This window comes from Callorhinus ursinus, unplaced genomic scaffold, assembly GCF_003265705.2.
Source record: "Callorhinus ursinus isolate GAN/ISIS: 27379988/994484 unplaced genomic scaffold, GSC_fseal_2.0 scaffold24, whole genome shotgun sequence".
Taxonomy (NCBI): domain Eukaryota; kingdom Metazoa; phylum Chordata; class Mammalia; order Carnivora; family Otariidae; genus Callorhinus; species Callorhinus ursinus.
Genome location: NW_027397086.1, coordinates 6,089,497 through 6,103,082, shown reverse-complemented (window position 1 = coordinate 6,103,082; position 13,586 = coordinate 6,089,497). Strand labels below are relative to the sequence as shown.

Sequence of the window (13,586 nt, the reverse complement as noted above, 5' to 3'; positions counted from 1 at the left end):
TCAGAAGGGCAATAATAGTAGCCTAATGCTACATCACAATGCCTATGTCACTCACCTCACTTCATCTCATCACGTAAGCTTTTTGTAACTTCACATCATCACAAGAAGGGTAAGTACAGTAAGATATTTTGAAAGAGAGACCACATTCACATAACATTTTTCTTTTTTTTTAGTTTTACAACTCATTTAATGGCAACTGGTAATCATCAAATTATTATTTTCTTTTTGAAATTTTTTTTAAGATTTTATTTATTTATTTGACAGAGAGAGAGAGAGAGAGAGAGACAGCGAGTGAGGGAACACAAGCAGGGGGAGCGGGGGAGGGAGAAGCAGGCTCCCCGCCGAGTAGGGAGCCTGACGTGGGGCTCAATCCCAGGACCCCCCAAATTATTATTTTCAAAGGTTATTACACTAGCTGTGCTGTCATTTCTCCAGGATGACCAGATACCTAGAGTCACAGACATTTCCCACATATGATGCACCATATAAATTAGACTTGGTTTATCACCAGCATTGATAAAATCAGACCTAAGGAAAGAACTAGGTCTGAGGACACATGCATGGTCTTAATAGAGCAAATGTTTGGCCTGCCCTGATTATTATAAAATCAGAAGAGTGAGAATATTCATGAACTTACAGTATACTGTTATAGTTGTTCTATTTTATTATTAATCTCTTACTGTGCCTAATTTATAAATTAAACTTTATCGTAGATATGTATGTATAGAAAAAAAAACCCTATACATATAGGGTTCAATACTATACACAGTTTCAGGTATCCACTGGGGTCTTGGAACAGATGTCCTGTGGATAAGGGGGTACTACTGTAAGACACTATGAATGCATTTAATACCACTGAACTGTACATTTCAAACTGGTTAAGACAGTAAAACAAAAAACAAAACCACAACTTAAAAAAAACAAACAAACACTGTATGGCGACAAGAAGCAATTTATTTACAAATCACTTTCTGGGCCTTCCAAAGGATGGACATATCAGAAGGGAAGCAAGCCCCAGCAGTGAGAGTATTTCATATCAGCCCCTGCAGTGACTAGGATGACAATACATTAAAAAGCTCCACTGTAACCATGGCATTCTAGGAAACCACTTCTCCCGTATCACAGTGTTATTTAAAAAGAAAAAAAATGCAGACACGCTTCGAAGTTTCCAGGAAAAGTCCTAAAGTTTTAATCAAACAGCTGCTGTGTTCCCATTATGTTATAGTTAAGCCTTTTCACTCTGTGACAAAGGCAGCAGAGCTTTTCGTTTATTTGTTCATTTATCTACTTATGTTTACGTCTTACTTCCTGAATCCTTTCATGTAAACAGTGAACAAGTCATCGCAGAAAGGGAAATGGCACTGACAGTGGATGCTATGAATCCACTCCCTTTAAAAAAAGAATTCAAGTCAAGGAAATCCCCAAACGCCATGCTTTCAAAGCCAGGATTGTAAAAGCAATCACATTTGCATTTAAGGCTTCCTGGAGCCGCCTCTGTGGCACCAAAATGCACCAAAGATAAAGAAGATGTTTGTGCTAAGTTGGGAAAGTGGAAACATCAGCATTTCTGCCTTCAGCCCATTATTTCTGCTCGCCAGACAGCACCTGAGAAAGCATCAGGAGTGGTGTCTTCCACGCAGCCACTGCTCCTGTAAAGCCTGTGCTCAGGGGTTTCCCTGGGGTTTCCTTTCCGACAATTGTAGCAGAGATTCTGAGAGGAGCCCAAACAAGCTGCCTTCACCTTCCCGTAAACTGATATTTCCATAGAGGATTAAGACAAACGTTTCTAATAAGCCAATTTCCTTTACTAAAAAACTAAAGTGACAATAGTAGTACCAAGAGAAATACACAAAGACAATGAATGAGACACACTTTTCTTGTCTTTGGGCATGCAAAAATATAGAGCAAAAGGTTAGATGGAGGTGGGCTATACAATTCCCTCTCATATCTGATGCTCTACACTGGAGCCTAATGAAAAGTTATACAAGAATTCCATTGAGGCCTGGTTTACCAGGGGGAAGAGGCAAAAAGTCTAAATGCTTCATATAATCTGATATATGCTGATGCTGCATGGTATATATTTCCGTATTCTTGTTTATTATAAATTTTTCTATTCAGAAGAATGCAACTATATCTCTTTTCTAATAAGGTATTTCCAGAACTCTGGGGATGCCAAACAGTTCCTTGTTGAACTGGTGAGAATGAAAATCCCTAACTATCCTTGAGGTCCCTATAGAAGGGAACAAGCATCCTTCTCCTAAAGTAAGCTAGGCAGCTCCCTTGGGGTGCAGGAAGTCAGAACTCCCTCTGACCCAAAGGGGAAGGGATATATATGCTCCTGAACTAACTGAACAGAACACAAAAGAAAAAGCCAGAGTAGAGAATATCCTTACTAAATCCAAGTCTTGGAAAGCTGAGGGGAGCCAGAGGACCTTTTTGGCTTTGGTCACCTGCCAAGCTTCATATTGCTTCTCGCATCTTCTAATACTGTGGTACCTTTCTTGCTTTTCCCTTTATGGTTGTGTCTGCCATATACCCATATTCAGTTTTACACTATTACATGTATAATGTGAGATATTTCACATTTAACTCTCTGTATTAACACCTTGAACACTTCCGGAAAGAGAATGGCTAAAATTAAAAACAGCTAACATTTACTCTATGTGTCAGGCACCAGGCTGATCCCTTTACATATATTATCTCCTTTGATCCTCAAAACTGCCCTTACTTACCCCCTTTTACAGATAAATAAATATTAAGAAGTTAAAGAAATCATTAAAAGTCACACGGCTAGTGAGAGAACTCAGATGGAAACCCAGGTCTGATGGGACTCGAAAGACCACAATCTTTAACTTACGATAATTCTCCCCAAAACCAATATATTTCTAAAGGTTTTTCTTTTGGAGGGGAAAAGCCTTGTATTATACTTTGAATCAACATTTTCATGAAATCAAGAACAATGACATATTTATGTATAAACTGTCTCTATCTTTCTCATCCTTCTATAATACTCTTTCTACAACAGTTAAGACAACCCATTAGAAAAAATGTTCTATTTTACTAAAGGACTTCTATTTCAGCCATATGGCAAAATATGCACCCTGACCAACATTGCACAGACTCAGAAAATCCAGTGAAACCCAAAGAGAAAAAGAAAAAATAATCTGCATCTAAACATGAAACTGCACATACACCAGGTAAATACTAACCAAATGGAGCTGGTATAGCTATGTTAAAGGGGAGGAGGGTCACTAGAGATAAGAGTCACAAATCACAAATAGTTCAATTTACCAGGAAGAAATAATTCTGAACTTGTATGAACCTAAAAACATAGCCTAATATGTAAAAGAAAATCTGTCAGAACCCTAAGGGAAAACAGGCCATCTATCAACGCAGTGGAAGATTCTAATGTATCTCTGTCTAATTGATAGTGCAGGCAGACAAAAAAATACCAATAAAGATACAGATTTTAACAGAATTAACGGGCTTGACCTAATGGACAGATTTAGAATCCTGCAACCAAGAGCAGCAGTTGCTCCAGTATTTTTTCCTGGTTCACAGGTAGTATTTATGAAAAGTGGCCTACATTAGTGGACATAAAACCATGCTCAACAAATTTCAAATAATTGGTATCATTAGGCCATATTCTCTAACCACAGAACAATAAAATTAGAATCAATAACTAAAAAGCAAAATTATAGAAACCTAATAGGTTTGGAAATTTATAAACACATAAATAATTCATGTATCAAATAGGAAGTAATAGGAATTAAAAATATCTAAGGACAGACATATCCAAAAAATGTGAGATTATGAGATAAAGCTAAAGGATAAAGGACCTGCACCTCCACAGCAAGTAAACACTATAATGATCCCCCCAAAGTATCTATGGCCATTTTGCAATCATACACTGACAAAGAGGAATACCACACTTCAAGAACTGTTAGACATTGCTGAAGCTAAAAATGGACCATGGCTATACTACAGTCCCACTCAGGAGTGGCCTTAAAAGACAACAGTGATAGGGAATCTTCCCAATAGTCAGAGTTCAGGACAATGTGTTTGTTCATCTTCTTTGTGTCAAAGCAAAGGCAAGTGTCAGGAGGTTAAAATATGTAGACTCTTGGGAACTTGGACCTCAGCAGAGTCCTCATTATCCTACCCAGTAAGAGTGGCTCACTGTGCCTAAACTGTGCGAACAATGGTTTATGCTGAACACCTCCCTTCCTTCTAGGACTCTGGAATTTTGGTACATGCTAGGCAGAGGGTGCCCATGTGACAAGCTTCCAAAAGAAACCGTGGGCACTGAGTCTCTAATGAGCTTCCCTAGTAGATACTATTTTGCCCATGTTGACAAAACTCATTGCTGGGAGGAATTAAGCATATCCTGTGTGATGCCACTGAGAGAGGACTCTTAGAAGCGTGGACCTAGACCTGACCCCATAGGCCTTTTCCCTCTGTTGATGGTACTTTGTATCCTTTTGCTGTAATAAATCATAGACATGAGTACAACTCTATGCTGAGTCCTGTAAATCCTCCTAGTAAATCGCTGTCTGGGGGACTCCCAACACAGACTTGCTTTAACTTCAGCCAGTCTCTTTGTTATTGGTCTCTCCAGTGCTGGCACAATGGACACATGAACAGAGTAGCCATGGTGGCAGAGACTGAGGCTATATATAGGACCAACACCATTATCTCCCACTCACCAAGGCTGATATTGCTCCTGCCTACTGTCAAATATCCAACCTGACAGCAAAAGAGAAAAATGCTGAGTCCCTAATACAGCATCATCCCTAAGAAGACCAAACAGCCATTTGGTGGCAAGCTGAATGCACTGGACCCCTTCTACTCTGAAAGTGGTTTTGGCAGAGACCAATACTTATTAAGTATGGGTTTGCATTTCCTGCCAGTAATGCCTCAGCTAGTACCAGTATCTCAGAGTGTTTGATCCACCAAAGTGGTAGCCCACCTAATATTCCACCGGACTGAGGAATCCACTTTATAGCAAAGAAGATGTAACAGTAGCATATCATACATGGTCATATCATACACGACATGACCCAAAAGCATATCATACATGGTCATATCACACACCACATGACCCAAAAGCTGTCCATCTAAAAGAGTGATTGATCAACATGTTGATGGTACAGATAAGGCACTAGCTCACAGATGACACCCTGTTAGGCTGGGATGCCATTTCCAGGATGCAACATATATACTAAAAATCAACAACCATTATACGGTATTATGTCCCCAGCAGATAAAATACATGGTTCTAGGAACCAAGAAGCAGCAGCAAGATTAGCTACTATTCCCAGTGACCCATTTGGGGAATGCTTCCCATCTCTAGAAATTAGGGCTCTGTGAATTTAGAGAACCTGGTTCCCAAAGGGAGAACACTTCCACCAAGAGACACAGCAGAAGTCCCACTAAATGTTAAACTATGGCTGCCACTCATGCTCCTTGTGTCAAGTGCTATCAGGCAAGAGGAAAAAGCACAATCCTGACAGGAGTAATTAATTCTCATCAGGAGAAGGTAGGGCTGCTGTTACATAACAAAGGCAAGAAGGAACACATCTGGCCAGTAAATCTTCTTGGGCATATTTTGTTCCTCTTTTGCCCAATTTTGATGGTAAATGGACAAATGAAGCAGACACAGCCTTTGAACAGGGACTTGGACCCTCAGGGATCAGGGTGTGAGTCATCATACCATAAAAGCCATTGGGAGCAGCAGAGATGCTAACTGAGATTGAAGGGACTAAAATGGATACTTGAAGAGGTGGATGAGTTTCAGTTGTGTCCTTAGGAGCAGTTGTTCTTAGGAGCAGTTGCAGAAATGCGGACTACAGTTTATTCCACTAACCTTCCTTGAATAAGTTTCCCCAAAGCAAAGAAGCCCACCACAGATGTGAAGGAATGGTCCCAAAATTTTAAGAAACAAATAAATACAAGTGACACCAAGGGTAGACTGGCATGGTCCCTGGCTGCACCACCCAGATGCCATCTTCAGGAATTAAGGGTATATTCTCCAACTGCTGGGATGGCTGCTATCAGCTGCTAGTCCTTTCCTGGAATTAAACAGGCTGATAGAGCCACCTTGTTCAAGACCACACCCCCTTTTCAGGGTGGCTAGCATTCAATGATAAGTCACATGCAAGGAATACAAAGGCCTGGCCTCTTATCCCATCTTATCTTATGCGGCAACCCTGAAGTGTCATCCTAATTTCAGAGTGCCCCATGGTGCCAGCACTACAACTCCTCCTTCTACCCAATCCTGTTTCCTTCTCTTCTCCCCATAGATGCTGATCCAGAAAGCACTCTCTAATAACTAATTTCCAGCATGTGTATCTCCACTTCAGATTCTGCTTCCCATGGGACCTAACCCGCTACAACAGTTTATTAGCAAGTTCTAACAAACATTCAAAAACAGATAATGCTACTATTACCCATATTATTAAATGGTACCGAAAAAGAATAATTCCTAAATCACTCTACAAGGCTACCAAAACTCCGTATCAAAACCTGAGAGTATGAGATAGGAACACTACAGGCCAAGTTTACTTGTGAACAAAGATGCAAAAATCCTAAAGAAAATATTAGCAAACCAATCCAGCACTATATAAAAGCTAGGATACTTGATGACGAAAGTTTATTTTATTTTGTCATATGCAAGGTTGGTTAAACCAAGAAAATAAATTTATATAATTGATCAGATCAAGAAATTAAAGGAAAAAATAATATGGCAGTATACATATAGAAAGCACTCAGTACATTCAACATTCACTCATGATTAAAAAATGATAATCTTAGCAAACTAGGAGTAAAAGGGATCTTTCTTAATCCAACACAAGCCACCTACCAAACAACAAACATCATTCTTTTTTTTTTTTTTTAAGATTTTATTGATTTGACAGAGACACAGCGAGAGAGGGAACACAGGCAGGGGGAGTGGGAGAGGGAGAAGCAGGCTTCCCGCGGAGCAGAGAGCCCGACGCGGGGCTCGATCCCAGGACCCTGAGATCATGACCTGAGCCGAAGGCAGACGCTTAACGACTGAGCCACCCAGGTGCCCCAACAAACATCATTCTTAATGGTGGAATATTGAAAGTATTTCCTTAATATCAGGAACACAACAAGATTACTTTATTCAGCATGGTATTAGAGGTCTTAGCCAGCTCAGTAAGGCAAGAAAAAGAGAAGTAGAAGGGTTCGAAAGAAGACAGCAAGACTATCATTATTTGCAAATCACTGACTCCAGAGAAAACCAAAAAAGGCATGAAACAGGATTACTAAAAGTTTACTAAGGTTGTTGAAATTAAACCAATTCAGAAGAATCAACTGCCTCTGTTAATGATGAAAATCTCTGTTAGGTGAATAAATACAACTGGGAGGAGGAGAGGAACAGAGGAAGAATCAACTGCTACTTATAAACACTAGCAACAAACACACACTATGATTTAAACGATATGGGGAGCAGAACCAAAAAATATTAAGGATTTGTAAATCAATCTAAAAAAGACATGAGACTTCTATGGAGAAAATCATAAAATTTTATGAAAGACATTTTTTAGATCACTTAGGTAAATGAAGAGATATACATGTTTAAAATAGTAAAGATATAAATTCTCCCAAATTGATCTACAAATTCAGTCCAATCAAAACCTCAATAGGAATTTTTTAAAAACTTGACAAGCAGTTTCATAATTTATATGGAAGGGTCAAGAATATACAGGATGCTCATAATTAGGAAAAAAAGAGTTTAAGGGGCATGATTTACCATATATCAGAAACTGTTTTAAGTCTGAAATAATTAAGATAGTGTGATATTAACCTAGGGAAAACAAACCACTGGAAAAGGAGAGCTCAGAACCAGTAGCACGCAAAAAGGGAAGTTTCGTATCTACATGACTGAGCTAGCACCATGGAACAGGGGGAAATGGGACTTAAATAACTAATGCCCAGACAACTGATCAACCACCCAGAAAAAAAAACTGAAACTGCACCTTTACCTCACACTACATGTCTTAAAAAAAAATAAAAATAATTCCACACAGATTATTTAAATACAAAAACTTAAATACAACATATGAAAATATCTTTATGATCTTGGGGTAGGGAAGGATTTCTTAAACAAGACAAAAAAAGTTTAAGTAATGAAGCAAAAGACTCATAAATTCGATACATTAAAAATAAGAATTTCTGGGGCGCCTGGGTGGCTCAGTCGTTAAGCATCTGCCTTCGGCTCGATCCCAGGGTCTTGGAATCGAGTCCCGCATCGGGCTCCCTGCTCTGCGGGAAGCCTGCTTCTCCCTCTCCCACTCCCCCTGCTTGTGTTCCCTCTCTTGCTCTGTCTCTCTCTGTCAAATAAATAAATAAAATCTTTGAAAAAAAATAAGAATTTCTGTTCATCAAAAAACACCACAGGGCGCCTGGGTGCCTCAGTCGGTTAAGCGGCTGCCTTCAGCTCAGGTCGTGATCCCACAGTTCTGGGATCGAGCCCCACGCCGGGCTCCCTGCTCCGTGGGGAGCCTGCTTCTCCCTCTCCTCCCTACTCATGCTCTCTTGCTATCTCTATTGCTATTTCTGTATCTCTCTCTCTCAAATAAATAAATAAAATCTTAAAAAAGAAAAAAAACCACAAAGATAATGAAGACAAGCCACAAATCAGAAGAACATTTCTGCAATAAAATGATTAGTATCCACATACATAAAAAATGTTTACTATCCAGGGGCACCTGACTGGCTCAGTTGGTTAAGTGTCTGCCTTGGCTCAGGTCACGATCCCAGGGTCCTGGGATCGAGTTCCACATCAGGCTCCTTGCTCAATGGGAAGCCTGCTTCTCCTTCTCCCTCTGCCTGCTGCTCCCCCTGCTTCCGCTCTCTGTCAAATAGATAAATAAAATCTTTAAAAAAAATGTTTACTATCCAAAATACATTTTTTAAAATTCCTTCAAATCATTAAGAAATGATAAACAACGGGGCACCTGGGTGGCTCAGTTAGTTAAGCATCCGACTCTTCATTCCGGCTTACGTCATGATCTCAGGGTCATGAGATTGAGCCCCATGTCAGGCTCCACTCAGCAGAGTCTGCTTGAGATTCTCTCTCTTCCTCTCCCTCTGTCCCTCCCTCCCTCTAAAATAAATAAATAAATATTTTAAAAAATGGTAAACAAAAATGGACAAAGGATTTGAACAGTAATACACAGAACAGGAAATATGAATAACCAATGCACATACAAAGGATGTTCAATTCCAGTTATAATCTGAGAAACACAAATTCAAATCACAATGAGATATAATTTCATACCTGCAAGACTGGAAAAAATTAAGTCTGATGGGATAATTGGGATACTTACACACTGCTGTAAATGGGAATAATCACTTTGGGAAAACAATTTGTTATTATCTATTAAGGCTGAAGCTGCATTCATATCCTGTGACCCTGTAATTCCAAACCTGCATGCATTCTGGAACAGGATTTTTGAAACCATGGTCCTGAGGGCTGGGAAATCAATGTAGGCAATTCTGACCAATATTTATTTTTTTCAAGATTTTATTTATTTATTTGACAGAGAGAGAGAGAGAGTGAGCGAGAGAGAGAGAACGGGCAAGGGGAGTGGCAGGCAGAGGGAGAGGGAGAAGCAGACTCCCCGCTGAGCAGGGAGCCTAACGAGGGGCCCCATCCCAGGACCCTAGGACCATGACCTGAGCTGAAGGCAGAGGCTTAACCAAGTGAGCCACCCAGGTACCCCAATATTTCTTGAATTAACTACAACAGACTAGATTAGAATAAAAAGTATCAGAGTGCATTTGCACTTAGTGAAGGTAAGTATTCTTAGATGAAAATTTTGCTTCCATATGTTATATATTCATACATATGTGTGTACATCACACATTATAGGTATGTATGCTGGGTCGGGATATAAAATGTACCTCCCATTACAGATGTGATTCATGGTTAAACATGGTTCTAAGCCTTTGCCTTGGGTTAATTCTTGCACATGTAAATTATTTATAAACAGTACTGTTCGTAGTAGCAAGAACAACCCAAATGTCCATCAACAACTGCATCGATAAATTACGGTATATTCATACAATGGAGTTTCTCCATTAATGAAAATAAATTAATTACAGCTACAACCATCAACACAGGTGAATCTCAGGAACATAATGTTGAGAGAAAAAAGTTACAGAGGAATTTAAAGCATAATTCCATTAAAATAAAGTTCAAAAATGCATTGTTTAGAGATACAAACTAAGAGATAAGGCTATAAGGAGAATCAAGAGAACTAAAGACACTTCTGTGAGTGGGAGGAGAGCAAGAACAATACAGAGGGGACTTCAAAAGTAAAAACAGTGTTCTTCCTCCCACACTGGGTGATGGGTACATGAGTGATTACTACATAATTAGTTATACCTTGGATATATCTTTAAAATGATTTTCTGCATTTACTCAATATTTTAATTTTCAAAAACTTAAGACATATTTACGAGTAAACCATATCTATATTTCAAAGATGGATAAGGACCCTCACAAACTTTCCAGCTTATGTGGAGAAGAAAAGTACTCAATTATTCCCACAAACTTTCCAGCTTTTGTGGAGAAAAAAAGTACCCAATTATTCCCAAGTAACCAACAATTTCCTTTAAGGACTTAGGGAGGGAGGAGGGGAAAAAGAAATGTATTATGTGCTAAAAGCATTCTCAACAATTTTTCTTCATATTCTTTCCTCATCAAATTCTCTGGTCTGCTATAGTTTACAAATCAAAAAACCCTCTTAAAACAGAAGGCTGAATGCTAGAGACAACTGATTATAGGACTACTATGAATCAAGGAACAGAATGTTCACAGGAAAAAGCAATCCAAGATTCCTACGAAGTTTAATTGAAGCTCTGGAAAACCTCAAAAGGATTTCAGCTGCTAATCAAATGTTGTTTTATATTTGATTAAATGCAAGATTATTAATTGAACACCAAGACATAATCTTACGGTATATTGTCAAGTATTACTTTTTTCCCAGAGTGAAAGAAAAAAGAATACCAAGTGATTTTTCGGGAGAAAATACACACCTCAAATGATATTTTTCAACAAAGGCAAAAAAAAAAACCCAACAAACATGCACCCTATTTAATATAGGAGCTTATGAGCACTGCAGGAAAGGGTCACTAGAATACAAAGACATTTTCCAACTCTGCCCTCCTTTTTTTCACTCCTTAAAATTTGTCTTAATATTCCCCGTTTGGCATGGACACTGGCTGGCTAGCTACATTTTAGCAATGTTTACATCTTGAAATCTAAAGAAAGAATGAACATTTACTTAATGCCAACTTTTAGCTTAATGTCAAGTACATGGTGGTGGTAGTAGTGACGATGTAATAGCAAAAACACTAGAGAAAGTGGTCAGAGATACAGAAGTAGAAATGAAAGAGGTAAAATGAAATTGCTATGTTATTCTATATATTACTGTATATTAATAATGTTCTTATATATTTGGAAATCTTATAAGAATTAAAAACTATAAGTTGAATTTGGTAATGTAAAGGATATACAAAATTAACACAGAAATCAGCAGCCTTCATACAGTTAGAAAATAAGGCCCCATATACAATGCAAAAAAAAAAAAACCACACAAAAAAACCTTCCCCAAATAAATAAATTCAAAATCCAGAAGTTAAGGAAAAATAATAAATTTCACGCCTTAAAAATTTTTTTTGTGTATAGTCCAAAAAATCTATAAGCAAAGGCAAAAGATATACAAGATAAACAATAAACTGGACTAATCCCCCTAATATATAAAGAACTAGAAAAAAAGAAAAAGATCAAGAATCCAATACATCTGTGAAGTTTACAAAACTGCCAAGGTTCTTAAACGAATGAAAGGCTTAACCTCACTCATAAGAGAAAGGCAAATTAAAATAACACAGATTCACTTTTCACCTATTAGACTGGCAAAAATCCAAACATTTTATAAATTCTGTGGTGAGGCTGTGAGGAACCGCATACTCTCTTATATTGCTGGTTAGAATGTAACTGGCACAAACTCTATGGACGGCAATTTGGCAATACTTAAAAAATTACAAACACATATTCCCTTTGACCCAGCAATTCTGCTTCTTGGAATTTATCCTACATATATAATTGCACACATGCAAAATGCTATGTGTACAAGATTATTCACTGTTGCATTGTTTGTAATAGTAAAAGATTTGAAATAACTCAAGTCTCCTTCAACAGGGAACTGGCTTAATAAATTATAGTATTTCCTAACAATGGACTACTATGCAGCTATATGAAGGAATGAGAAATTTTCTGGGCAGTATTATAGAGTGATTTCCAAGTTATATTGTTAAGATAAAAAAGCAACCTTTGGAACAGTGTTAATAGTATGTTACGTTTTGTGTAAAAGGGGAGAAAAGTAAGAATATATATTCATATTTACATAGAGACATTCTGGAAGATATACAACAGACTAGTAAAATGGGTATGGGTAGGCACTAGATGAATGGGGGGCAGGAGGGAAAGAGACTTTTCACTGTGTAATACCTTTTCATATTTCTGGATCATAAAAAGCACTGCCCCTTGGGGTGCCTGGGTGGCTCAGTCAGTTAAGCATCAGACTCTTGGTTTCGGCTTAGGTCACAATCTTGGGGTCGTGGAACTGAGCCGAATCAGGCTCCATGCGTTGAGCTTGCTTAAACTTCTCCTCTCCCTCTGCCCCTCCCAACTCTCTCTCTCAAAAAAAAAAAAGCACTGCTTTTTAAAACATGAAACATGAAATCATGAAATCAAAACATGAAATCAAAAATAGTAAGACAAAAATAACAATAGCAGCTATCATTTCCTGAGTACTTTTTTCAAGGTGGGCATGTATTAATCTCACTTAATCCTTTTAACACACTGAAGTAGGTCATATTTTTTTAAATTTTTTTATTGTTATGTTAATCACCATACATTACATCATTAGTTTTTGATGTAGTGTTCCATGATTCATTGTTTGTGCATAACACCCAGTGCTCCATGCAGAATGTGCCCTCTTTAATACCCATCACCAGGCTAACCCATCCCCCCACCCTGAAGTAGGTCAATATTAACCCCAGTATAAAGGAGAGACGACTAAGGCTCCAAGAAGTTTCAAATCTGTAAAACAGTGATATCACCTATTTCACAGGCTGTTGTGAGGATTAAATGAGATAATATACACAAAATACTTAGCACAATGCCTAATACACAGTAAATGCTTAATCAATGATTTACCATTCCAAGGCACTAACTATTTTCAAAGATGTTTCAATCAATTGAACCATATAAAATACAATAAAATCAGACAAGAAGTTTAGCAAAGATGTTTTAATTGAAATTTTATACATGTAGATTAAATAGCCTCTTCTAATTAATTGGCAGCTGCTTTAGATATGCTATATCCTCACTATATAAATTACATAGCCATTAAAATAACTGCTCATATCCCATAATTATGTATGGTTCTTTGAGGCTACTATTAAACAGTGTGAAAATACTTAATCTGAAAAGATATCAACTGAAGAGCTTAGAGGTGTAAGCATTCTTTTAATAAGGTGGGGGG

At 38.0% G+C, this 13,586-nt stretch overlaps 1 protein-coding gene and 1 non-coding gene across 8 annotated transcripts in view; both read right to left on the bottom strand.

The window, feature by feature from the left end:
• Positions 1–13,586, bottom strand: part of MAPKAP1 (MAPK associated protein 1) — a 231,990-nt gene that overhangs the window by 146,851 nt on the left and 71,553 nt on the right. The gene's annotated exons all lie outside the window — the stretch shown is intronic.
• Positions 500–631, bottom strand: LOC112836809 (small nucleolar RNA SNORA72). Its single transcript, XR_003211576.1, has one exon. It is a non-coding gene; the product is annotated as a small nucleolar RNA SNORA72 (small nucleolar RNA).